This window comes from Manis pentadactyla, chromosome 15 (genome assembly GCF_030020395.1).
Source record: "Manis pentadactyla isolate mManPen7 chromosome 15, mManPen7.hap1, whole genome shotgun sequence".
NCBI lineage: Eukaryota > Metazoa > Chordata > Mammalia > Pholidota > Manidae > Manis > Manis pentadactyla.
The window spans coordinates 12,682,003-12,709,558 of NC_080033.1; the positions used below are offsets into that span (position 1 = coordinate 12,682,003).

General features: G+C 39.1%; 2 long non-coding RNA genes across 2 annotated transcripts in view; one reads left to right on the forward strand and one right to left on the reverse strand.

Moving 5' to 3' along the window:
* Positions 1-27,556, reverse strand: part of LOC118929806 (uncharacterized) — a 63,806-nt gene that overhangs the window by 26,888 nt on the left and 9,362 nt on the right. The window contains exons 2-3 of the long non-coding RNA XR_008994013.1: positions 14,510-14,640; positions 11,616-11,719 (exon numbers count right to left, since the gene is read on the reverse strand). This is a non-coding gene — a long non-coding RNA (uncharacterized LOC118929806). The remainder of the gene's footprint in view (positions 1-11,615; positions 11,720-14,509; positions 14,641-27,556) is intronic.
* Positions 11,283-26,737, forward strand: LOC130680948 (uncharacterized). The gene is made up of 3 exons (XR_008994014.1): positions 11,283-11,744; positions 12,019-12,106; positions 26,204-26,737. It is a non-coding gene; the product is annotated as an uncharacterized LOC130680948 (long non-coding RNA).

The following is a 27,556-nucleotide window of genomic DNA, read 5'->3' on the forward strand; positions in this document are numbered from 1 at the left end:
GGTTAAGTTTATTCCTAGGTATTTTATTCTTTTTGATGCAGTTGTGAATAGAATTGTTTTCCTGATTTCTCTTTCTGTTAGTTCATTGTTAGTGTATAGGAAAGCCACAGATTTCTGTGGATTAATTTTGTATCCTGCAACTTTGCTGAATTCCAATATCAGTTCTAGTAGTTTTGGAGTGGAGTCTTTAGGGTTTTTTATGTACAATACCATGTCATCTGCAAATAGTGACAGTTTGACTTCTTCTTTACCAATCTGGATTCCTTGTATTTCTTTGTTTTGTCTAATTACCATGGCTAGGACCTCCAGTACTATGTTGAATAACAGTGGGGAGAGTGGGCATCCCTGTCTTGTTCCCAATCTTAGAGGAAAAGCTTTCAGCTTCTTGCTGTTCAGTATGATGTTTGCTGTGGTTTTATCATATATGGCCTTTATTGTGTTGAGGTACTTGCTGTAAGAGCCATTTTAAGGTAACTTATATATATGAAGTTACTTTGTAATAATTTCAGAAATTACAAAGTAATTTAGTTGGTAAGTGATGTTTCTAAAGGTCATGAAGATATTGTTGATTACATAATTTCTAAACTTTCTCTGACTGCTCATCTGTTAACTCAAAACTGTTAAAGACACTCCTCCAGATCCATATTAGCAATACATCTGTTACATTTGGAGGTTGAAATAGAACAGAAGTAAAGAGCATATATTTTCCCATTGCATTTTGATTTTAAGTTATTTGGGGGTTAGGTGGTCAGTTCATGAAGTTTTAGAGAAGACTTTAGTTTTATTTGCTTAGTGAAATGTTGGTCTATAAACATTCAAATTCTCTCCTAACAAGAAAATTTTAAAAAGGAAATAGTGAAATAATTTAAAAGCACTCCATTGTTACTAGGAAAGATGCACAGCCCTTTTATTTTTTATAAAAATGTATAGCATAACATTAGTATAACAGTAACTATAAGAAGTGAAATAGTTGGGAAGTTAACATACAACTAAATATATGTATCTTCACAAAATCTAAACATATATTAAACTTACCCACACACATTTGAAGAAAGTAAAGTAGAAGATGACTAGATGTTTTGGAGCATGACTTGAAAATAAAGTAAGTTGAACTACAAGGAAAGGTTGCCTACCCTATATTTTAAATTCAAGCCTTGTAGAATTAAAGTAAAATGTGCTATAGACCATATAATAAGCAAACATACCCATGCCAAAACTTTCAGTCAGCCCCATTTTCAGGCACAGAATGCTGCACCACTGCTTCTGTGCTCACTTTCTTCTTCGCTCATGCCAACCCCAAACCTATGCCCCAGATGGGAGAGGAATCCATGAAGTGTTCACAATGATCCACTGTAGTGCTAATATATTTAAGTTCCTATTTAATTTTATCTTTAATCTCATAAAGAACAAATAACTGCATTATCTAACATATAGATCGACTTTGCAACCCTCCCCCCTTAGTCATGCATCCAGACAGTCCTAAACTGCTTAATGGATGTGGGGTATCATGAAGGAAGACTGGGATTTTCCCAAAAACTGGAGTGGGGAGGGAGGAAAGAGTGGAGTGGAAGGAAGAAGACATTTAATATATAATCAGAATCATGATATGTCTGAGAATGAAAGCCCAATTAATAATTGGTCAGGACATCAACATAAGCCAGTATCATTTTGGCAAAGTGATAATTATCATTAGAAAGAGTTGAGAATTTTGCATTTAACCCAGCTTATTGGAACATAAGGAAATTTATATGCATTACATCCAATGAAATTAATATTATAATTAAACAGGTGCTTAGTTATTTTTAAATAAGTAGGACATTGCAAAATGGACAGGAGGTATATAAGTTAGTGTTTTTTGGTATTCATGTCCACAACAGCTTACCATTAATGGATTGTATAACTATGTTTGCTTCCAGAATTTTTGAATTTAAGAATTTTGGAAAAGGAACTGTGGATATTAAATATATAAAAAGGCATCTCTGGGTAAAAGTTTTCATAGATTTTCAACACTTTTTTTAATAAGCTAATTGAATTGCTCCTTAGTATACTAATTAGAAATTGAACTTTGTGGAACTTTTGTTTTGCCTGGACTTGGGGTTAAAAGTTAAAAATATTTTTCCTGTCATCTTAATCATTCACATTGTAAATTTATGCATGACCATCATTCTCCTTTAAGCTCTCACTATTAACTATACATATTATCTAATAACTATTTTCAATCAAGAATATCTAATATTGCCTGTAACTGTACACCAGGCAGAATAAGTCTATCAAATCTAAATTTCTCATTAAGATTAAAACTCTAATCATATTCAAGTGCAAGTTATTGCCACAATGATTAGTATGTTTTTCACACCTACAATGTTATTCAAAACAGATTGAGAACCATTTGTTGTCAGTCATGATGCATGGTATAATTAAAGGCTCATAACATACTCAGATGACTCAGTGGAATGAGAGATTCACTTTTTTAACTCCTCCATTTTTCACCTCTGAAATAATGCTATTGGATAGCTTCCTTAATTCATTGTAATGTTTTATGTGCTATATACTATTTGTTATATGTAATATTTCTTAAACTTCTGTTGAAGAGTGACTCAGCAGATTCAAGTGGAATAGTGGAAGTTAAATATTGCCTGATAATTTTCTATCTTCACAGAAAATAGACAAATGCAAAAATTTGAAGGATAAAGATGTAAGACAGATGATACTTAGAAAAATTTATTTGAAGGAAGTTAAACTTGAGAATAAATGTATAAGCATTCAAATCAATTGAAAGGTGAGTTATGAATTTCTTCTTTAAAGCCTCTTCTTTTAAACATATTGTTTTCTGAGTTGACTTTAATGTGCCATAGAGCTTTGAAAAACCCCCTTCCTATATAATTTTGTTAATGAATTTTTCAATTACAAAAGGAGAAATAAATTTCAGTACATTTTGAAAAAATATATGATAGCAGAACTGAAGTTAATGGGAAAGATCTGATGGATTATGAGTCTTCCATTTGAAAAAGGTTTCAGGTCTAGGTGTACTAATAAGTATAACCCATATAGTTATTTATAAATTGACTAATAGCACTATGAAAATGAATAAAAATAAACTGGGCTAAGATGGTGTGGGTAAAATTTTAATATTCCCAGAATCTCTCACCTGGCTTTAGTGCATCTCCATAAAATGGGTGTACCAGGGGGTGGAGAGGAATAGTCTATCTCAGTATCAGTAGGTAATTATAAGGGAGAGTGAGGGCTTATCTGGACCAGAGAGGTTGGGTGGGGGCCTCTTCTTCTGCAGCCTGGTCATAAGAGACACAGGAGAGCAAAAGTGGATGACTGCTTGTAAGAAATAAACTTTATTTCTCCCTTTGACTTACTGCAGTCTCAAAGGTATTTGCCCAGGATTTTCCCCATGCAGTTACACCTGGAAGTAGTTGGCGGGACCTCTGACCCTGAAATCTGTCTCCATGGGTGCCACCCTTCAGCGGGCTGCACTGTGTGGCCATGTAGCAGCTGGGATTGTAGGAACTCTTTTCATGGAGATAGTGTAAAATGTTACATAGGAGAGAGAGAGAGAGAGGCTTTGGCAGGGAAGAGAAACACTTCAGCATCACTCGGAGGAGATAGGTGATGACCTATGGGATGCACTTAAAGAAGAGAGACAGTTATTGAGAGGACAGGTTGAGCTCCTGGAAAATTCCTTAGCAGCATTGAGGAAGGAGGCAGCAGGAGAGTCCACACTGCAGAAGATTGTGGGGGAGGGAGAGGAAAGAGCAGTGCCTTCAACTCCAGGGATAGTGGAGGAGGTGTCAGGAGAGGATGACGGGCGCGGCTGAGGGCCCATCCCTTACTCAGACCACTGCCTGAGGCGCCAGCCTCTCTTGTAGTAAAGGCCTGCCTTGTTATAATCAAGAAAGTAAAAAACACAACTGTGGGTTCCTGAGGGGGAGGACCCCCCCTCCCAGGTTGTGGAGCACTCCATGCTCTGCCCTATACCTGGGATGAGCTGGTGGACATGAACATCTGGTACAGACAGAAGCCATGGGAACCTCCGCCTACGTGGCTTTTACAACTCTGGGAGGAGGGAGTGGAAAACTGTTATGTTGGGTTCTGAAATGAGTAGACTAACTTCCCAGATGACTCACCCTTCCCACCAGCAGCAGTTTGAAAGTGCCTGTCATACCTCACAGAATCAAGTGCATCTGGATTTTCTGAAAACTGCCATCAGGGCAGTTTGGCCTATCAGGGTGATTTACCATACTTACCCACTAGCTCGAAAACATATGCAGACCTATGGCAGGTATTACAGGGATTGGGCCTGAAAAACATCATTTATAATATGGACCCGCAGGGCCCCAATGAGGAGTTGTTCTCCATAGGAATGAGAAATCTGGTGCTGCAGACAGCTCCCACATCTTTTTTTGGGTCTCTAGTGACTACTCTTGCCCCCCACATAGGACAACCCATAACTGAGTCCCTTTGTACTTTAGCAGATCTGTGGGAGGTTGAAACAATAAGAGCCTGGAAAGAAGTCTGGGCTATGACAGAAAGGAGAGCTGCAAAGGACCACATGAAGGTAGGTCTCAAGGACCCAGATATGTGTTGATTTGATAAAGCCCAGGACAGTGAAATAAAAAATTGACGGGCAGCCCAATAGGATCTTGTTAGAACTGTGGCACCAACTAAAGCCAGAGCAGCAGTTCCAGCCGCTGAGGTCCAGGACAGAAGCTGGAGTCAAAGCCCCATGCCCAGCTTGTGTCCCTGCAAGACTTCTTGGGGGACAGTACTCAGGCTCTGCCTGAGTTCTCACCCCCACAGGACGATGACTGGGCACTGAGGTTTAATTGAGGGAGGACCAAGGTCTCCACCTTGGGGGCCGTAGTGGGGACTGGAGGCTACATCTAGAATAGCAATTCATCGGTCCCCTGTGAATGTACAATATGCCCTGGCACTGGAGGACACAGGAGCTGAATGTTCTCTGATTCATGGGACCCCTCAGTATTTTCCTGGGAACCCTGCTGTGATAGATGGCTCCAGGGGTAAGGCAATCACAGCAAAGAAAGGCCAAATCCCACTGGGGATAGGGCATTTACCCCCAAAGGAGTATACTGTGTAGTCTTCTCCAATCCCTGAGTATATTTTGGGGGTAGATATCCTGCAGTGCCTGTGTTACAGGCCACTGCAGGTTGAGTTCAGACTGAGGGTACGTGTGGTAAAGGCAGTACTGAGGGGACATGCTAAGCACCCACCTGTAGCTCTGCCTGGATGTAGGTGAGTGACATATACTAAGCAGTATAAATTGCCTGGGGGGCACAAGGAATTTGGAGAACCTATACAATAGTTGGAGAAGGTGGGCATCATAAAGCCCACTCATAGTCCTTTTGCTTCCCCAGTGTGGCCAGTGAAAAAGCCAGATGGCTCCTAGCATAGTACCATGGATGATGGGGAATTCAATAAAGCCACACCATTTGGATGCTGCTGTTCCCTCTATAGCAGTGCTTATGAACATAGTCATTAACTAGGGATGTATCAATATGGTGTAGACTTTGTAAATGATTTCTTCTCTATTGACATAGCACAGGAAAGTCAGGAACCATTTGCCTTCATGTGGGAAGGCCAAGAGTGGACATTCACTGTCTTTCCACAGGGACACCTCCACAGCCCCACCATCTGTCATGGACTTGTAGCCCAGGACGTGGCCACATGGAAGAAACTGCCAACAGTTTGGCTGTATCACTACATTGATGATATTATGCTCATGTCTGATTCTCTTGAAGATTTAAAAGGGGCAGTTCCTAGACTGTTGTAACATCTACAGGAGAAAGGATGCACTGTGAACAGCACCAAGGTTCAGGGATCTGGTTGTTTCAGTAAAGTTTTGGGGGTTGTCTGGTCAGGTAAAACTAAAGTTATCCCAGAAGCAGTCATAGACAAGGTCCAGGCTTTCCCCGCCCCTACCACTGTAGCAGTATTACAAGAGTTTTGGGGTCTTTTGGGCTACTGGAGAGTATTTATCGTGCACTTGGCACAAATTCTGAAGCCCTTATACTCGTTGTTATGAAAGGGCATCAGGTGGGACTAGGATGACACATGTGCAACTGCTTTTACTGCTGCTAAGTGAGCAGTCAAGGCCACACAGGCATTGAGAGTAATGGCCTCATCAACGCCCTCTGAGGTAGATGTTCATGTAATGGAAGATAGTTATGGATGAGGCCTTTGGCAGCGGCTTCAATAGACATACCAACCTACTGGATTCTGGTCACAACTATGGAAAGGAGCAGAGGTCTGGTACACCTTGATAGAAAAGCAACTGGCTGCTGTGTACCATGCCTTGGTGGTTATGGAGCCCATTGCCAGAACAGCTCCAACTAAGGTTATAATCACTTATCCCATCCTGGGTTGAGTGTGAGGCTGGAACCAAAGGCCACGGAGTTGCATGACACAGATGCCTACACTGGCCAAATGGGGTGCATACTTACAGTAGCATGGTGCCTTCTCTATAGCCCCTTAAGTGGAGAACTCCAATGCTTTTTGGGGCCAGTGATGTATACCAGTGGCAAGCAGGAAGAACTTACTTTTGAGCCATTGGTAGTTGAGAGTCCTTATGAAGAAGGAAATCCCCCTATACCTGAAGATGCTTGGTATACAGACAGCTCCACTCATGGGCTGCCTCTGAAGTGGAGGGCTGTGGCTTTCCATTCTAAAACTGACAGTATGGATGGAGGATGGAGAGGGGAAGAACAGCCAATGGGCTGAGTTGTGGACAGTATGGCTTGTGATCCCCCAGGAGCCCTCCCCTATAGTTGTCTGCACTGACGGCTGGGCTGTCTTTTGGGGCTTTGCCTTGTGGCTACCAACCTGGTACCATGGTTACTGGAAGTTGGTCACCATCCCCTTTGGGGGCAAGAGTTTTGGCAAGACCTATGGTTCTCTGGTCAGACTAAGACTGTGATCATATATCATGTGACTGGCCATTTGCCTTTGGCATTCCCAGGGAATGATGAAGCAGACACATTGTATTGGCTAGAAGGGAAGCCTGCTTTTGTTTCATGCATGGTAAAAGACAATGTGAGCTGTAGCCCATTGGTGGGGCTTGCAGTTGGCCTTTGAAGAAATGAGCAGAGCCAGGAAGGAGTGCTTTGTGTGCTCTAAAAGGGACTTACACTGAGTCCCTCAGCAACATGGGACAAGAGTAAAGGGGGGCTGGGCCGATGCCCCTTGTCAGGTGACAGATATACTCTACTGGGCCTCTGCCCATATCAGAAGGATATCAGTAAGCCATGACTTGTGTGGACACAGCTACTGGACTACTGGTTGCTTTTCTTGCATGTCATGCACATTGGCAAACCACCAAAGGGGCCTAGAGCATCTCTGCAGCATACGGCTGACTGCAGGTGATTGAGAGTGATGAAGGCTCCCACTTAGTGGTCATGCATTACAAGAATGCTTGTAGAAATTAGGAATAAATGGAAGTTTCATATACCGTACAATCCCACCAGAACAGAAATGGTAAAGATCTACAAAGGTTTGTTGAAATCTGGCCTGAGGTCGGACACCAATAGTTTATGGGGCTGGTCAGTTTGCTATGGACAATGCTATGGCATTTGAATGAAAAGCCCCAAAAGGGAGCCTTGAGCCCTGTGGCTATGCTAACACACACTGCTGCCTCACCTATACAACTGTATGTACAAACCAAAGAGGAGTTATTGAACCCAGGATATGGCCAGCAGAGCAACATCCTGCTACCAGCCCCATCTGCATTGAGCCGTGGAGATACTGTTGAGTGGATGTGGCCCTGGACACTTCAACACATGGACCAGGGATGGCTGGCCCTTCTGGCACCTTGGTGAAAGGCCTAGAAGCTGGCCTCCTGTGTATTCCTGGAGTAACAGCAGAGTGGCCCCCAAAGATCACAGTAGTGTACCCAAAACATTCAGGAGGTAAGAGCATCTTATGGAAAAGTTTTATCTTTATTGTCAGTCCATGTACCTTCTGTAACTTCCACAGGGAGATGGCTCAAAGTCTGGTATGCTAGACCAGTCCAAGAGATCATTCCTGCCACTGGCCTATCACAGGAACACTCTCTTGCATGCATCCTATCTGATGGATAAAATTTGCCTATACTGGTGTCATTAAATCTATCATATTGCCCTTAAGGTTATTTTCTTCTGTAGTCCCTGCTGCCTGGATGCACCCCCTGGCTGCAGCTGCTGCATGATAATAGCTCTGAATTCTCTACCTGGCAGCTACTGACTGCTTGTGGAATGGGCGAGCTACGGATTTAAGGACTTTGAACCTAGCTGAATCCTCTGGCATGAGGATTATCATGATTTTATGTTATTAATCTGGTTACAGTCCTCCAGTTTTCTTGCACAGGGGCCGTTGCAGAAAATGGGGAATGAGTAGATTGTGAGGCAAGTTTTCTAGAGGGGTGGCCTGTAGGTAAAATTGCAGCATTTCCAGAATCTCTCGCCTGACCTTAGTGAATCTCCATACAATAGGTGTTTCCAGATGGTGCAGGTGTTTCCATCTCCAAATGAATACGTAATTATAGGGGCAAGGGAGGGCTTATCTGGATTGGAGAGTTTGGGTGGGGGCCTTTTCTTCTGCAGCCTGGTCATGAGAGACATGGGGTAGCAGAAGTGGATAACTGCTTGTAAGAAATACATTTTATTTCTCCCTTTGACTGATTTTGGTTTCAAAGGTATTTGCCTGGGATTCTCCCTCCAGAGTTACAGATAGTATTGGATTAATTCTTCATGATCTATTGCAAATTCTAATAGAAATACAGTAGAACCATATTAACTGTTGGATTATGTATAATAACGAGTCATTTATTAAGGTGAAATAAATGCAAAATAAACACACTGAATGATAGGATTAAAAAGACATCATGAGATGGTGTGTACTTTAATTGCTTTGGTAGAATAGCACATCTTAATAAAATAAGACTAGAAAATGAAAGAAACTGAAAATCCAGTCCCTGAGATGAATTGAATTAGTTTTTTGAAAACATGATATACTTCAGAATATTTATAACTGGTGTTTGTATTATTGAAAGAGGAGAAAAAATGAGCAATTAATTATGATCAAAGTGAGAATGGAAGGATTTGAATATAGATCACAGATAAGTCTGAAATGGAGAAGGATTAACTTTTCTTCTGAAACTGCTGCAAAGGAAAAACAAAAGCATGTTGATAGTATAAAGATCAATGTTCTTCAGTTGTAAAATTAGGTGGAAATCTGTCCTATACTAGTAAAGATTAGCCAGAAGTACATCTATTATTTTTCCATTCTGTCTTCTGTGAAGCATATATATTAGCAGGAAAAGGAAGTGTGAGAAGATCCAATCAACTGCTCTTGCACTGTGCGGCTCTCCATCATGGGTTTTTTTGCCAGCTCCCCTGCTCTGGACAGACCTCCGTGACAGCTGGTCACAGTGATCCACCCTGCCCTTGATGGCAGCAGCTAGGTACAGCTCATTTCAACTCTAGAGACCATCATGTTTAGCCTCCAACAGCTTATATATACCTTTGAAACTTTACCACAAATGAGAGACACAGTTTTTACCTTTTACAGAATCCTGAATGCTAATTATATTTCATGGGTATGAGAAAACACTTTCAGATCACAATTTTTTTCATTCCCTTGATACCTGTTTCTATCCTCACTGTATCTTAGATTCCTTAAACTGATAGCTTCAAATGATTACCAAATCTCTCTGCACAAGGGAAGGGCATATCTCAAGAACTGTAATTGTTAGCAGGAAAATAGATATGAGTAGGGTGGAAAGAGAATAAGGCCAGGAAAGCCCAGAGTTAATCAGGTAAAGCTGAAAAAGCCAGGAACAACTTGGCCTGGAATGTCTGAATACTCCCTGGATAAAGGAGGGTACCTCAGCATAGCCCATGTCTTTACTGTGTTGATCATGCAGGCCCAGCTTATTTTTTACTTTACCTCTATGTTGGTTTTTTTCTCCTTTGGCCTAATCAAGTGGTTTGCAACTGAGGTAACTAATTTAGCATGCAGGCCCAGTTGTAAACAACATAGTAAAAGGCAAGAAGTTAAGAAGTAAGATTCTTAACCTACTCTTTAGCAAACAGACAATGACTCAGCCCACCTTGGGGGCTAGGCAGGCAGTCTTGTTTGATATGCTCCCAGGCCAAGACTCCAGTATCCCAGGGAGAAATCAGAGCAGGAACTTCCTTGTGTTAAGTTAATTCTAAGTATTCAAAGGCCACTTAACAAATCTGCACCCCCAGCCCTTAGTCACATTCCTAAAGATTCCTTAAAAGGGGGAACCCCCCCAACCTTTCAGGGTGCTCCTCTCTCTCTGAGGTTGCCTGCATTTTTTCTCTAAGTAACTTTAAATAAAACTTTTACTCTGTTTCACTACCGTATCTCTGCCCTTTAATTCTTTGTCACAGTGGGGCCAAGGGCCAAGGAAAATACACAACACTCCCTCAACATAATGACTGGCTTGGCTTTTTACAAAGGGATTTCAAATTTTTTTAAGTGAAATATACTCCTTCTTTACTTATGAATGTATAAGTATAGTACACACACACGTGCCCCTCCACTTTACACCCACATTTGTATATAGGAAGGAGTCTATTAGCCAAGGAATATTTATTCAGATTAATTTCCATATTATGTTGTGTTTTAAAACCTTACTTTGGAATATTTTGGTTTTATAACAAATGATCTTTTCAGTGAGTCAGAAACAGCTTCAATTTTTATGTATAAATTTAAATTAGCATTATGCTTCATGGAATTTACCATAAATAACCTGAAATCATCCTAAACCAAAATGATAACCATAAAACAATATAAATTCAGTATTTCTGACTACAACTGCTGATATGTTTATAAATTCTTCCATGAATAAATTATTTAATTAAAACTGAAAAATAAAACAATTTAAAGATAACAGAACATTCTATTTATTCAAAAAACAACAGTGGCAACAAAAACCTGCTGAGACAATGGGAAATTCAGTAAAGCTAATGTAACTCCAAAGAACTACAAAAACAAAAATATAGGTAATTCATCTTATTTTATGGTTAAAAATATTCAACAGATAAGGAAAAGAATAAATACACAAAAAGCATCATGATATTTTGTGACTCCCAGAAAAAGCTGGTGTTTTTATCACTAACTCAAGAAATGAGAGATTAACTGGTATGTATTTTAAGTATTATGTGGGAAGTTCAGTGTTTTTCTCTTTGTAATCCAGTATTGTGGAAAGCCCTCTGTGTTTTTTTCAATTATATTACCTCACATAAGGAAATTCAATCCCAAGATATTAGCTTAAATGTAGTTATAGTCTCTATTTTCTAAGATGTTATCTGTGATAATAACACTGACACCACGACGCCTTTTATTCTGATATATGTGGGGGGAAATTCTGTGTTCATTGTGTGAAATCAAGAAGTTATTAAACAAAGTCTCTTACTCTTAAAAGATGCCTAAAGCAGAAATGTGCCATTTTCTGTCAAGTACAACTCAACTGATAGTTCCTCTCCATTCTGCACAAACGCCTCTTTTAAAATGATCCGATTCCCCAGCTACCTCATCTTCTCTGGTCAGGCAGGAGTCATTAACAGAGAAGACTGGCCTCTTACCTTCCCTCTGCCAGAAGCAGCAGCAGTAACGGCGTGATTCTCTCATATGCACCAGTTCAGTGCTCCATAAAACGTATGAACTATGCTGTCGAGACTAATGGTGCCTAGAGTAAAATAAAATGAAATGAGGTAGGTAGTTAAATAATACATTGCTATTATGTTATCTATGTATGCATCTTAATTCTTCAAAAGCTAAATTAGCATGTGGATTGAATATCTTCATACGTATTCATATATTTAAAAACGCTTGCATTTTATCTAAAATTTGAGTTGGTTTATATTTTTTACAATAAACAACTTAAATAGTTATTTAAAATATGTTACAAATACAATAAGTTCACTTTATTAGACCCACTATAATTGAAAAGAAATATTTTTACTTTAGTCTTCTGTTGTCTCTTAGATCAATTAACTTTGAACACACGGATGAAGCCTTGAGGATAATGGAATGGAACACATTCTCACCTTTTTTACAATTCAGCTTTTGAGATGTAAGTTTTATGTATATATACATATGACTGTGTGTCTGCATGAGTTCAGAAACCAGCTGAAGTAGAAAATATCCTGTGCGACAGTGTACTTTTCATGGCATTTCTGATCTTGCCAGTTAGAGTGAAAAATTATGTAAGTTTATTCCTGTCAGATTTCCATACTGTTTTCCAACTAAAATTCTGAAAGAAATATAGATGAACTACAGAGAATTGAAAAAATCAAAATACATACTAAAATTAAGTGTATTTAGTAATCTAGGGATCCATCAACCTCTCATTTTTGCATTTTAATGATCAGTCTCAGAAAAACAATCCTATAAGCAAATTTACCACAAACTTTCATGTGCTTTATATTAAAACTTAAGTCATGTAGGCAGGTATGAAATATACACACAAAAATAAAATCAGGATAAACCAATAGAGAAAATGAGAGGTAGGTCACATGTCTCTGGGAAAGAAGAAAGTTCTGAATTAAGCTTATAATGGAAAGTTCCCAGGAAGAACAGCATAGGCCCAGTACCAGATGAGGCATGAAACTGATGTCAAACACCTGCAAATTTGTGAAAAACACACGATAAAGCTGCACATTTGTCAGCTTGCCCATTCCCTAATTTCTTCTCTTTGGTGAATATAATCAGGCAATAAAAGCCCTTGGAAAGGAGAGTGATACATGGCACTTGTTAATAGAGTTTCCATGAGGACAGGATCAGCAAATTTGGCCATTTAACTGTTAACTGTGGTTCAGGGATATTCTACTCACTGGGGGCAACTACCTTAAACATTTAACCACCCAAACGGTCACAAGTGAAAACATCAACATCAACTCTTCATTGAGGGATATGTTATCTAAATTTCTGAAGTCCTCAAGATAACAAGAATAAGAGACAGGTATTTAAATTTGAAATATATGTAAATAACTTGCTACACAAAAATGTTCTAGATACAAATGGTCAGTAAAATTCCAAGGGTTAGAAATATATTTTACCTTAAGAGATAAGTGAGAAACATAATATGCAGAAACTTGCTCAACTCATTCTATAACCATGCTTATTAAATAGATTAAAACAGTATAAGGAAAGAATAATACAGGAAAATTTCAACTATCAACATTTATATGAAATTCTAAAAAATTAATAGCTGAGTCTAATAGTGCACTGATAAAATAATATGGGGTTCTTTTTTGGGAAATTGAAGACCATATTTTCTAAAACTAAGATTTAAATTAAAGTAATCTAGAAATAAAATAAACTTAAATGAATAGTTTTTGGCTTTCAAGTAATACAGGAATATGAATGAGAGCTTTATAAAAAGGAAGATTAATTGGTAGCAAAAGCTGTAATTCTTCTGAGGTAATTTGATGAATTTCATGGGAAGATTCTTAACTATCCATGGGCAACACTAGCTAAGAGTGAGGGGACAGTATCTATAGCCTTGGTTCTATGTTTTAGAGAAAAATTAGACTATATTAAGTATGCACACCCACACGTCTTCAAAGACAAAACACAGGAAGACCTGTGAATGGTGAATTTTGCCTGTATTTTGGCTACTAGATAAATAAAACAAAGTTTCACCAAATGTCCAAGGCACATTAAAATAGTACTATATTTTAATTTATGTCAGTGGTTGAGGGAATCATAAACCAATAAATAAATATAATGGCCTGAAGTTCCTGATAGGAGTAAAATCTTTTTAAAAGATCAAACTCTGGAAAATCTTGTCTGATATTCACCCAACTCAGACAGATTTATTTATAACCAATGAAATACAGTTCATTAGTTCTAACAATTTTTCCATCAATAAAATAAAACACCAGTTCCACATACCTTTACTATTGAATTCTACCAAATATTCAGGAAGAGATATTTTTAATTTTACACAAACTATTATAGAGCATAGAAAATAAGGAAATATACCCAATCTGATCATATTATAGGAAAGTGTTAGAATAATGGAATCTGTACAAAGATACTGTAAGAATGAAGAATTTAGAGCAATCTCACTAATGAATATAGATGCAAAATCCAAATTATTAGCAAAGCATATTTAGCAATATGGGAAGATACAACATATCATAAAAATATTCAACTTATTTCAAAAAACAATTAAGCATATGCACTACTTCTGAGGCAGTTAAGAACTATATTGTTTTCTTTCCTTGCCTGCCTCTGAGATCTGAGACCAAATATTCAACATGTTGCAATTACAAGGTGAAGAAGAATGGCCTGACTCATATCAGGATTTATGTGACCAAGAAATAAAGTTTCAGTAAGTTAAATCACCCAAACTTCAGAAGGTGTTCAAAGTGACATCAAGCATTTATTGACAAATATTTTTTATGGGACACATAGGATTGAACAATAACCATATTAATTATGAACCTGACATGAAGTCACTAAGCCTTACCCCAAATTTAGTACTGGATAAACTCTGGAGTTTCTGTACAATGTCAAGGAAGGGAAGAGAGCACCCTCCGCTAAAATGACAGACTTGCTGCGGTAGGATATCCTCTGGATCCAGGCTAGCATGATTTCAAACTGCAGAAAAAAAATTACTTAGAATTTGAGGATGTCTTTTATTTTGGAGAAAAATCTCAAAATTATAGCAAATATAGTGGAATTCAATTTAAAAACCATGCCTATGGTTTCTACGAATAAGAAAAGTTCAGGTATACCAGAGATACTTACTAAAACTAATGTAACAGAATAACCTGATTGAAAAATAATATTCCATTTCCTTAGATGTAGACTAATCAAAAAGCAATGAGAGGAACTGAGACATTGATCTTCTAAGTTGCAAAAATACCCAGAATGTTGAAAAGTCACACAATGTCACTGAAAAATTATTGTGAAGAGATAATTAAATTTAGGCAATGAATATTTTTTTATAATATTCACATTATAAAGACACATATGTGATTTTCCTATTTATAATTAAAAGTGATTAAAATGGATATAATATGGACAAATTTTCTGGACTAAGTATTCTGAATAGAATAAACATTGGGATTTTTGTAAAATTTCCAAATTCTACCTTGATGGTGGATGCAGATAAAAATAGCTAAAGCCAATCCTGAATGATGCAGGCTGGGCCAGTATTATATATATATATTTTTTTTTTAAAGTAGAATTCTAGAGAAATGCACAAAGTTTAAGTGTATAATTTAGAATTTTAACAAGTACATACAATGTGTGTAACCAACACAACAATCAAGATACAGGACTTTTCTCACCAATATATGTATACATGTATATCTGTGCATCTATATATACAACTGTATATAAAATTTGGATGTTATTAAAAGGGTAATATTTTTAAAATTTGATTTTTCAATTGTTTCTTGCTATTATAAAGAAAGATAGTTGACTCCTCTAAATTTACCTTTATCCTATGTTACTACCAAGTTCATCTATTAATTCTGATAGAAATATTTTGTAGTTTCTTCAGGATTTTCTAAATATACAATCATATATTTTTATGAATAAAAATTTTAATATGGAACCACAAAAGACACCAAATAGCCAAAGCAATCTTAAGAAAGAAGAACAGATTTAGAAGTATCATGTTTTGATTTCAAACATTATAAAAAGCTATAGTCACCAAAGTAGTATGATATTATAAAAAGAGCCCAGGAACAAACCCATCCTGATATGGTCAGTTAATTTATGAAAAGGAGCCAAGACTTACAGGGGGGGATGACAGCATCTTCAATAAATGGTGGTGGGAAAACTGGATAGACAAAAGTAGAGAATACACAAAAAATCAACTGAAAAAGAATGAAAGGTTTGGATGTAACAACCTAAAACCATAAAACTCCTACATGGGGGTAAATTACTTAACCTTGGTCTTGGCAATATTTCTTGATTTCACAGCAAAAGCAAAGGCAACAAAAGAATAAAAAACGAGTGGGACTACATTGAACTAAAAAAGTGTCTGCTTGGCAAGGGAAACAACTGAATGAAAAGGCAACCTACAGAATGGGAGAATATATTTGCAAACCACATATTTATAAGGGTTTAGAGTCCAAAATATACAAGAAATTCATAACACTCCATAGCACAAAAAAACAAATGACCCAATTAATAAATGGACAAAAGACCTGAATAGACATCTTTCCAAAAAATATATATAAAAGGCCAACAGTATGTGTACACGTGTTTGACATCACTAATCATCAGGGAAATGCAAATCAAAACTGTAATGAGATAGTACTTATTAGGGTGACTATTATGAAAAATACAAGAGATAATAAATGCTGGTAGAGAGAAGGGAATACTTGTACACTGTTGGTAGGAATGCAAATTGGTAAAGCCACTACAGAACACATTTTGGCAGTTTTTCAAAGCATTAAAAATAAAACTCCATATGATCCAGCAATTCTATTTCTGGATATATGTCCAAAGGAAATGAAATTATTATTTCAGTATCTACACTCCCAGACTATTCTCAATAGCCAAGACATAGGAACAGCTTAAATGTCCATGTGTTCATTGACAGAAGAATGGACAAACAAAATGTGATGTATCTATATCATCTAGTCTGTATCTCTATTTCCCATCAGCTACTGACAAATATACAGGTATATAGACATAAAGATACAGATATATAGATATACAATGTCATAAAAAGAAGGAAATTCCATCATTTTCAACATCATCGGTGAACCTTGAGGGTATTCTGCTAACTGTAATAAACCAAATACAAATACAGTATGGTATCATTTATATGCCAAATTAAAAAAAAACAGTTGATCGCATAGAACCAGAGTAGAAAAGTAGTTGCCACAGAGTGGGGGATGGGGAAGTAGGGACAGGTTCATAAAAGGGTGTAAACATTCAGTTTTAAGATGAATAAGGTCTGAAGGTGTAATATATTATATTGTGATTATAGTTGACCACACTACTGTATAATTGAAATTTCTGAGAGTAGAACTAAAATGTTCTCACAGAAGGAAAAATGAGAAGTGGTGGAGGTGTTAATTAACTCTGTGAAGGGAATCTTTTCACAATGTACACATGTGTGAAATCATCACCTTGCACACTTTAAATATGTTACAATTTTATTATACCTCAAGATGAAGAAATGTTTTACTTTTTTCTTTGGAAAAAGTATGCTTCTTTCATTTCAGTTTGATTCCCTTATTTTACTTCATTTACTTGTGTTTTGGCCTTACATTACTACACTGACTTGTACCTCCAATATAATATTCAATGAATATTCACTAATAGTTCTTACTCTTAGGGAAAAAAACTTCAGTATCTCTCCATGAACTATAATATTTGCTGTTAAGTTTTTGTAGATGTCATTCTTCAGATAATGGTATCCTCTTCTAGTCCTCGTTCATTGAGAGTTTTATAACATGGATGAGTTAAGATTTTTTCAAACGTTATTTCAGCTCCTTATGTGTAATCTTCCTTTATTCTATTAATGTGGTGAATTACCTGTTTCCTTTTTTGAATGTTACACTAACCTCGTATTTCTGAAATAATCTCCAAGAGGTCACAATATATTATTCTTTTTTATATATTTCTGGTGTCTTACATTATTTTGTTAAAGATTTTATCATCTGAGAAAATCTTAATAAATGTATTTCTCAGAAATTTCTTGGCCTTAAGAGCATATCGTGGAGTGTTTCTTGCTCCTTTTTTTAAAAGAGTATGTGTAATAATAGTATTTGTTTATGACAGAATACACAAGCTAAGCTATCTGGGTCTAAAGTTTGTTTCCTGGTAATGTCTTTGACTGCCAATTCATCTCTCTATTTAATGTATGACTATTTTAGTTTTTTATTTTCTGTTTGTTTTTCTCATTTGTATCTCCCAATGTATTTGTCCATTTTGCTTTTTTCCAATTTATTACATTAATTTTTATCTTGATGTTAATAATATCTATTGAATTTCTAATGACATTCATCTTTCATCCTTGACATTGGCAATTAGTTTCTCTTTTACATTCATTTGTTTTGTAAAATATCTGTATATTATTAATACAATTTATTGGATTCATTTAATTTATTCAGTTAGTTAATTAAATTCAATCTTGTTTTTATCCAGTTGTTTTTTGTTGTTAATTTCCTCTATTGAGTGTTTCATATTTTATCATTTCTACTGTAACTTTCATTTTCTTTCTCTTACTAACTTACTTGGGTTTAATTCACTGTAGTTTTCTAGACCCTGTATTACATAAACATTTATGGTTTACAGCTATTAATTTCCCCCAAACATTTTTTTGCCAGGTTTTCAGAAATTTACATATATTCTTTTCAACATCATTTAGTTCAAAGCATTTTTTCATTTTGCTGGTTATATCTTATGTGACTCTTCAGGTACTTGGAAATGTCATTTAATATTTATGAAATTCTTGATTTCTTATTTTTAATATTAGTTATAGTGAACACTGAAACTTTTAAAAGAAAGCATATGAGAATAGTGTTGAGGTTTAAGGGTTGGCAAAGATTTCTTAGGCAGGACACAGAAAGCAGCAACCATAAATAATGATAAATTTGATTTCACCAAAATTGAAAATTTATGCTTATCAAAAGACAGAATTAAAAAGTGCACAGACAGGTCACAGACTGGAAGAATATAGTTGCAAAACATTTAACAAAGGACTCTTATTCAGAATTAAAATGAGCATCTATAAGTCAAGAATAAAAATTTTTTAAATGGGCACAATAGTTTAACAAAAGGAAGGAAAACAAAGACCAGCAAGCACAAGAAAAAGTGCATGGAAATATTACCAATCAGAGAAATGTATTTTAGAATCACAAGATATATCTACAAACCCATAGAACAGTAAGATTAAGAAAACTTCCACCATCAAATTATGGCAAAATTGAGGAGCAAGTGAAACTCTCATTTAGTATGAGTGAGTATATAAAATGGTGCTAACACTTTTGAAAATAGATTGGCACAAGCTTATAAAATTAAACATTTTCCTACTCTTGGAGCCATCAATTCCCATCTAAAGTACTTAACCAATATAAATCAAAACTCTTTTTAAAAGAAGATTTTCATAAGAACCTATAAGAATATAGCATGCTGTATTCATAACAACCAGAACTATAAATAAGCCTGATAATCCATCAATAGGAGAATAATCAAATTGTGGCATATTCTTATAATGGAATATTACTCATCAACAGAAAGGAACTACCAACTGTTAGAAACACAGATGAATGTCACAGGCATTATGCTGAAAGAAAGAAGCCTGGCTGAAAAAGAATACATGTTGTATGATTTCATATGTATGAAATACTATATCTGACAAAATTAATCTCTGGTACAAAAAAGAAAAAGAAAACAATATGCCACTGGTCACTTCTGGGCTGCATAGCTGTGGAAGTGACATATGTTTAATATATACAAAAGTTTTCAGAATCAGAGAATAATCTTATTATTAACAAAGCTTTTGGTATTGGTTCCCCATGCCTCAATCACCACAGGGTGACATGGTGAGAGCCAAGTGTTACTCTTGCTCATCCACTGAGTTTACACCAGAGGAGAGAATAATCCCCAAATCATAAGCTATGGAGCTCATACAGGGTTCCTGGACATTGAATCATCTCATTCTGAGAGAAAGAGAGACAGACAGGGGATGGGGAACAATGGGGGAAAGACAGAGACAGAGATAGACATATGGAGAAAATGTTTTTATTCTGGAATATAAACAAATCTTTCTCAGGAGGGGAAGAGGATGATCTACAGACTTTTACTACCTAGTAATATAAGAAAACAACATGGGGAAGGATTTGTAAAACTCTCTGGAGAAATACATTACCTGTAGCTACCAATGCATGTTTTCTGGTCAATTACATTTTAACCAATGTTTTGCCAGTGCTCTTTTCTCACATAACCTGGACTGTACACAAACGTATCAATATGTCTGTCTCCCAAGAAAATATTAACTGGAAAGGGGTACAAGGTAGTTTTCTGGAGATATGGCAACATTCTACATTTAGAAGTGTGCATTACATGAGTGTAAACGTTTCTCTATGTTCATAGAATTGTAAGGTTAATATTTGTATATTTCAGTGTGTATAAATTTACTCCAAAATGGGAAAAAACTGAATATTGAGGTCCAAGTGGTAAGGTTTTTGTTTTTCTTTTTTGCTATCATGTGGTGCGTAATTCTGAGACTTGCATTGTAGACCTCAACAAATAAATAAATACATTCATCATCAAGAGTTGCAAGTTTTTCCTGTTGGGAAATGGAATTATAAATGTGGAAAGAAGGAACCCTAGAATGTACCTGGTGGAGTTGGAGGAATTAGTAGGAGTCTTGATTTTCCTTTTTTTTGATAGAAAGATAGCTTGACCAATTGATAGCAAAAAATTTTTTAAGTACATAAAATTTTAGCTTTATCTGATGGAAGTGTGTAGACCCATATATCCCACTGTCAGTGAGCAAAGCTAGTTCCCAAATACTGATTTCTAAATAATATTGTTCACTTAAAGAAACAACAGCTGCTGGGTGATACGGGTAGTTTCAGAGATGGTATAAGGAAATTACAAGATGAACCTGAAACACTGTATATGAATAGAAAACAGGGAAGGCTCCAAAAATCATGGGGACATTCAAAAGGACATGAAGGTCCACCAGGAAGGGCTTTCACTGGTGAATCTGTGATGCTTTGGATAAGAAAATTAATAATAATACTCATAAATGTAACAATAAAAGAATCATGGATGAGGTCATGCTGGGTCATGCATCAGCATTGATATAATTGTTCAAAAAGTACGTGTGGATATCCAAACGTGGGGCAGCCACTGTGTGCTGGGAATGGTTAGGAAAGGCTCCATATGGGAGCAAGTGCTGAGCTGAGCCTTGGGCAGGTGGGAAGCTGGAATGGGGCTGAGCAAGGTGGGCACGAGACACAGCCTTTGTGGAGTACAGGTTGTCAGAGGTGAGAAGGTAAGTTTGATAGGTATGCTGGAAGATGGCGAGTTTGACTAGAAAGAGTTTTCATGAAAGGGTGATGGCACCTAAGGGCGGGTGTCATTAGGAACCATTTAGTTCACAGAAAGCCTCAGAGATCCAGACTTGATCTGCAGGCAACAGAAGGTCACTGAACATTTTTAGGCAAGAGAGTGGCATGGAGGATAACCTTAAAGATGGTTAATGTGACACCAATGACCAAAATGAGTGCCAGGAGGCTCCCACATGGCCCTGCTATGAGACTGTGATGCCTAGAAGGAGATGGTGGCTGTGGCAGTGGAGAAAGTGGGGATGAAAGATCAAGGCCGGCAAAGAAGACGGAACTCTGGGAGCTGCCCAGGGTTCTCTCAGGGAATACCTTATGATAAAGCCTTTCCTCTTTCTTTAAAAGTCCCCCATTCCATTTCTTTATTTTGCTGATGGCATTCTGATCTACTATGCTGTGCTTAAACATTAAGGGCAGATTATGACTTAAAAGAGGAGCAAGATAACAAAATTGCACAGAGATGAGATATATTCAGCAGTGGGTACACGATAAGAAACGACTTCTCATAGAATTCCTTCAGAATTCTAGTTAAACAGTTTTCAACAGTAAGAAACAAAAAACGGATAGGGTTAGGGGGAGTTACACAAGCAGCCATTTATTCCAAATTTTTCTTCAAGTTGTGGCATTTGGGTGTGGCTGATTGCTATGACACCAAGAGACAGCACGTTGGCCTGAATTACATGTCATTTTCTGCTGTCCAGATTACCTTGATTACTCAATGTCAATGCTCTCCCCACATCTGGACTCCAGGAATGAGTCACTTAAAAAGGTGCCTCCAAACAAGTTTCTGTACTCTTCCATTACTCTAATGTGTCCTCTCTGCTTGGTTCGCCTTTTAAACACATCAGGGAAGCAAACAAGAGTATCTAAAGCAGTCATGCAAATTCCCACAGGTAGAGGGTCTGTAGGAAATTGGGCCTGGACAAAATGACCTCAGGCATCTGCCAAGGAGAACCTTACTTCTAAGAATGTTCCATGACAGGCGTCAGTGGTGTGACAATTAGGTGTGGTGGGTGGGCATTTCTGTGGGCTGGCAGCCTATTTTAACTTGCAACTGTGAGAGTGAGCTTTAACTCGGTGCTAAGATTAGGGGAATCCAGAAACTCCTGTGGTTATTGCAATCAGTTCCCACTTATTGAGCAGCAGCTGCATGGTTAAGTAATACCATGGTAACCTTGCCAAGACATAAATGAAATGCTGAGTGTTGCCCAGTTGGATCTGAAACTGCTTCAATGATCTAAGTGGTGAGCCAAACCAATAAAAGGGCTGCCAGCCCCTCTGGGGGTGGGGGACCCAGGAGCATGAAAGAGAACCCTCAGAGCAGCTCCTCTGATGCTCAGGGAAATTGGAGGGAACAGGAACCAACTGGGCCGGCAATCCAAATTTCCCTAAAGAAATGCCAAGAGTCTCAATGGCCAGGAAGCCTCGGTTTGATCTCCACTCTTAGAGACGACACCCTGGCTCAGCTAGAGCAGCCCACCGCCAGAGCCAGGGCTTCCAACAAGACCTTGGCCCCGGTGCTTGAGCTCCTAGTAATGAATGCAATAATGAGCTAGATGAGCAGCTTCTTAGGGCCACACTGCAGAGCATTGTTCTGGCTGCCTGTACTTTGTGAGGAGGATGTTTCTCTAGCTGGGCCAGCTCCAGTTCAAAACAGGCAGCCAAGATACGGAGAAGAGGAAGGAAAGAAGAACCAGAAGACTTGAAGGAAGGGTCTGTTAAGGATGCTGAAAGGATCCTAACCATCCCCACTGGGTGGCGGTTAGAGTCGGGGAGAGTGAGGAGGGAGTCCCGAGAGGGGAGGGTCACTGATAGCCACAGGCTGAGCACCCTGATGGTGGATTATGCAAGGTTTTTCATTTCACCTTCCCCCACCTTCCACTGTGCTGGCTGTGGTCCTGTGAATGGCTCAGCTGATCTGAGTGCAATTCCAGCCCACACTCCAGGGACGGGTTACCCAAGGGCAGGAACACCAGGAGGCGGGACCACTGGCTGCCACCCCAGAAGCCTGCCGACTACACACACCGTCATCCTTTAGCCCATCGTCGAACTGGAAGGAGCAAGAGGGAAGAAAGAGAAAGGAAAGCGGCCTATTGTGCTACATTTCTTGCAATGGCTGTCATCCCTGCCTGAACTTCAGAATTATCCAGGGAGCTTTAAAAAATACAGTAACTGGGACCTTACCCCAGATATTTAAATTTAACTGGTCACAGGCAGGGCCTACACCTCAGAAATTTTAAATCCCCCATGTGATTCCCATGAGCGCAGGACTGGCAAACACTGATTTTAGTCTTTTCAGCAAAGGTTAAGTAAGGACAGGAGTGAGCTTTGAGTACAGAAAGCTTGGGCATAAACTCAGAAGTTCCAAGTGGAAAGGCCCATTACAGGTTACCAGACCAGTGTGCTCCCTTCATCCCCTACCTGGAGGTTGACTCCCCTCCACACCAACCCCAGCAAGGAGGCCTGCCTTGGCCTCTGGAGACCCTTCTGCCCCATAACCACCCGAGCCCAGACAGCTCACAGGGGCACACAAGGGCAAGTCACCTCATGTTGAACTGATTTCGGTGATCTTTTCTAGTTTTGTTTCTATCCTTTGAGTCTTACAGAAAAGCACAAAGAAAATTCCACATAAAATTGTAAAAAAAAAAAAATCCGAGCATGACAACTATTACTGGATTGACGGTTTGGTCCTGTTGTACCTTCACACAACAAGGAAGCCTGCTCAGGACAGAGTGGCAGGTCTTGGCAGTTCTAAGGCTTGTCTCTCCTTTCTCTGCCCCCAGAAATCTACCTGCCCCACATTCCATGTGCTGTACACCATGGCATCTTTCATAGTCTGACAGTCCAAGGGGTTAAGAGCTTAATGTGTTACTTTGCCTTTTGTTTAACAATTGCTTCAGTGCCTTACCCTGAAATTGGGGCTCTACAGAAAAGTCAGTAGCTTTTGTTTCATTCATTAATTAATGTTTTCATTCAACAAATCTTTATTAATAGCCTATTCCATGCCATGCAATGAGTGCTAAGTTCCAGGAGATGAAATGGTGGGGGCAAAGGCAGCCACTGTTCTCCCTTCGTGGAAGCCTTTACTAAATAATTACACAAACACATGTCGAATCACAACTGTGATCAGTGGTGTGCATGGGAGAAAGTCGTTAGGGAAAGGAGGCGTCAGCTGAGGTGGGAGGGTGAGAAGGAGTTAGTGAGGGGAAGGGGAAGGGCTCAGGAGTGTGGTCCAGGCAGAGGAGGACGCTGGCGCAAAGATCCCGAGCTGGGAGGAAAAATGTAGGAGGAATTGAACAAAGGGCTGTGGCTGAGGCCCAGACTGAGGGGCAGGGGGATGAGGAGGAGGTAGAGGCCATGTTGAAGTGTGTTATCCTCCTCACAAGAACAATAGGAAGCCATCAGAATGTGTTTTCTAGCCAAGGGCAAATGTAAAGATGTCAGAAAGAACCTCCAAATTATTTACCCTCCTACCCCAATTCATACCACTTACTCTGCATTTGGGTTTTAGAACATGGAAAGCTCCTCTTAGAAGCTGCAAAATCCTTTTTAAATATCCAAAGTCATCTCTCAATTACTCATTCATTGATTCACCACTCACGCATTATGCCCTGGACACTACCTCTTGGCCACAGCCCATACAGAGCTTACACAGAGGGGATAGGGACAGACAGGGAACAACAGCCAAGCTGCCAGTACCCCCACCCCAAACCCAGTGCCTCCCTGTACCCAGCCATCCTCAGCTGGCACTGCTACAGGTGAAGCTGAGACTCCCAAATACAATAGTGAACACAACAAAGTCCCTGCACTTACTAGGCTGACAGCTTAGCGATGAGAGGCAGGTAACACATAGCAAATAAACACATATGTATACATAAACCAGGTAGTTATAAATTCCATGAAAAATAAATCAAGGGGGATACCAAATGATGAAGGACTTCCTGTTTTGTATATGATAGTCAAAGAAAGTTTCTGGTTACATGACATTTGAGCAGAGAGCACACTAGGAAATTATATGGAAGAATAGCATTCCAGGGAGATGGTATACGAGTGCAAAGATGCATGCTTAGAGTGTTCTGCAAACACAGGGAAGTTGGTGTAGGTGGAGGGGAGCCAGAAGGGGTTGTGGAAGCAAAGGGAGATTGCCCCTAGGGAGTGGAGGATTTCAGCCCCCGAGATGGGGGCGAGAACCAGGTCACATAGTGTCTTGCAGGCCACAGGATGGAGGTGGATTCTGTGCTGCAACAGGAAGCCAGCATCTGTAATAAAGCCTTGCACAAGATGGTTAAGTGCTGAAAGAAAAGAAATTACATTAAGGGATAAGAGAAAGACTGAAATCTGGAGAGGCTATTTCCAACAAGCAAGTGGTCAGAGAAGTTCTCTCTGAGGAAGTGGCTTTACAGTTGAGCCTTGAACTATCTGAAACAGCAGGTTTCTGGGAGAAACCAGTTCCAGGCAGAGAAATAGCACTGAAGTGGGAATAAGTTTGACATCTTCTGGAAAGAGCAAGGTCAGAGTGGCTGGTCATAGCAGGAGACCAAGAATGGGAGGAGACGGGACAGGGGAAGCAGGTAGGGGCTGGTGCAAGAGGCCCTTGGGAGCCAGAGGACGGACAGCGTCAAGGCTAAATGCACTGAAAAGACTGGAGGTATTAAGCAGAGCAATGACACGGTGTTTGTTTTAGTAGGGCTGCTGTGATTGCTGTGTTGAGAAGAGACACCAGTGGAGAGGCGGAAGTGGTGGGATGGGGGAAGAGGTGGCAGCAGGAGTTTGGCCCAAGACGCCGATGCCTGGACTGCAGTGGTGGCGGGGATCAGACACTGATCTGTTTTGAAAGCAGAACTGGCCCCTCACTGAGGAATTCGATACAGACGTGGGGAAAAAGGGAAATCAAGGATGGCTTCTCTGTGCATTGTTGTTTGTTGGTTTTTTGAGGGAACCAAACTGAAAGGTGGAGTTTGATGGCTGCCCTTGCTTAAGGAGTGTGTGGAGCAGAGCCAGGGCCAGTGTCTCTCTTTTAATAATTCCACATTTTTTCCTTTTAATTTTGTCCCAATTTTAGTGTTGTTCAATGACTTGGTTATACCTAAAAATTATTTTCACATCATTCCTAACAGAACAAGGGAAGAAGATGAGATGGAATTCTCAACACCCCCAAGGTCTGGGAATCCCTGCCTTTTTCCCAGGGCCAGTTTTCTGAGCTAACGGACATCTTACGCTGTCATCGGTGCATCCTGACAAGCTTCTTTGAAGTCGAAGACAAGCCAAGAAATAGTGCGTGTGGAATAACTGCTTCAAGCTGAGGGTCCTGCACCCCTGCCCGGGAGATGAAGAAAAGGAGGAAGGAGCAGGCTGGTGAACAGAGATGAGAGCTCCAACCATGCCGGGCGAGACTCTCTGGTGGGGCCCCTGACGGCAGCCAGGCAAAGGAATTCTGTGCCAGGGCTCTGAGTCCCAGGTTAATGTCAAGTGCCGGGTTTTCTTTTAGTTACTCAAGGATCAAAGGGAAATTATTCAATAAAAAGGAACTTAAAGGGGACTTCTGGGCTGACACAAACCTTAATCAAAAATACTTGTTCAAATGCAGCTTCATTGACCTACTTTTTCATATTGTCTTTCCAGTTCTTACACACATTTGTGATTAAAATAAGGTTTTTCTCCATCACAATTCAACATTCTGTTTCCTCTCAGCTGACCAAAATTTCACAAGGGTGATATGGCAGTTTGTTGCTGAGGAACTGAAGATATATGTCACAATTCAGCATTCTGATGAAAAAGAAAGAAGAGTAAATACTTCTCAACAGATTGGATATTAAGCATAAATAAGTGGTGTGTGTGTGTGTGTGTGTGTCACTGACAACAGGAAAGAAAGAGAAAGCACCAGCTCATGCCTGCTTGAAATGGGGACAGGATTAGCCACCTCCTCTACAAAGCTACCCTTTTCTAACCCTCTTACTTGCAGGAGCACCACTCATAAACTTTTCACTTCAGCTTGTTTCACTCCCCTCTTTTCAGATCCCTGTTCCTTCACACTGTCATGTCAGAGATTTATCACACTGTGACCTCAGTCACATTCTCCTTTAAAAGGAATCATGCACAAACTTCCCAGAGTCTCTAATATTCTAAGGTATTCAGCAGGGAGACTAGAACATGAAATTCCTCCCACTTGAAGTACACCCTTCAAGTTGAGATGCAGAGGGCTCAGAAAAGGAGCAAGGACTAGGCTTTGACCTTGGGTAGTTACGACAGTAGAAAAGAGTATGGAAATGGTACACAGGTCTGCATTCGCAGGGGTTCTAAGTGGCTTTGGCCAAACATGCTACAGAAGAGATGAAAAGTCAGAGGGCCTCATGGAAAGGGAGATCCTGTCCTGACAACCAAAGGATATAGAGGTGGAAAAGAAGGAAGGGGGCTTCCTGGGCCAGGGCATGACATAAGGTGGCAAGGAGGTGGGAGCAGCCCTGGGATGG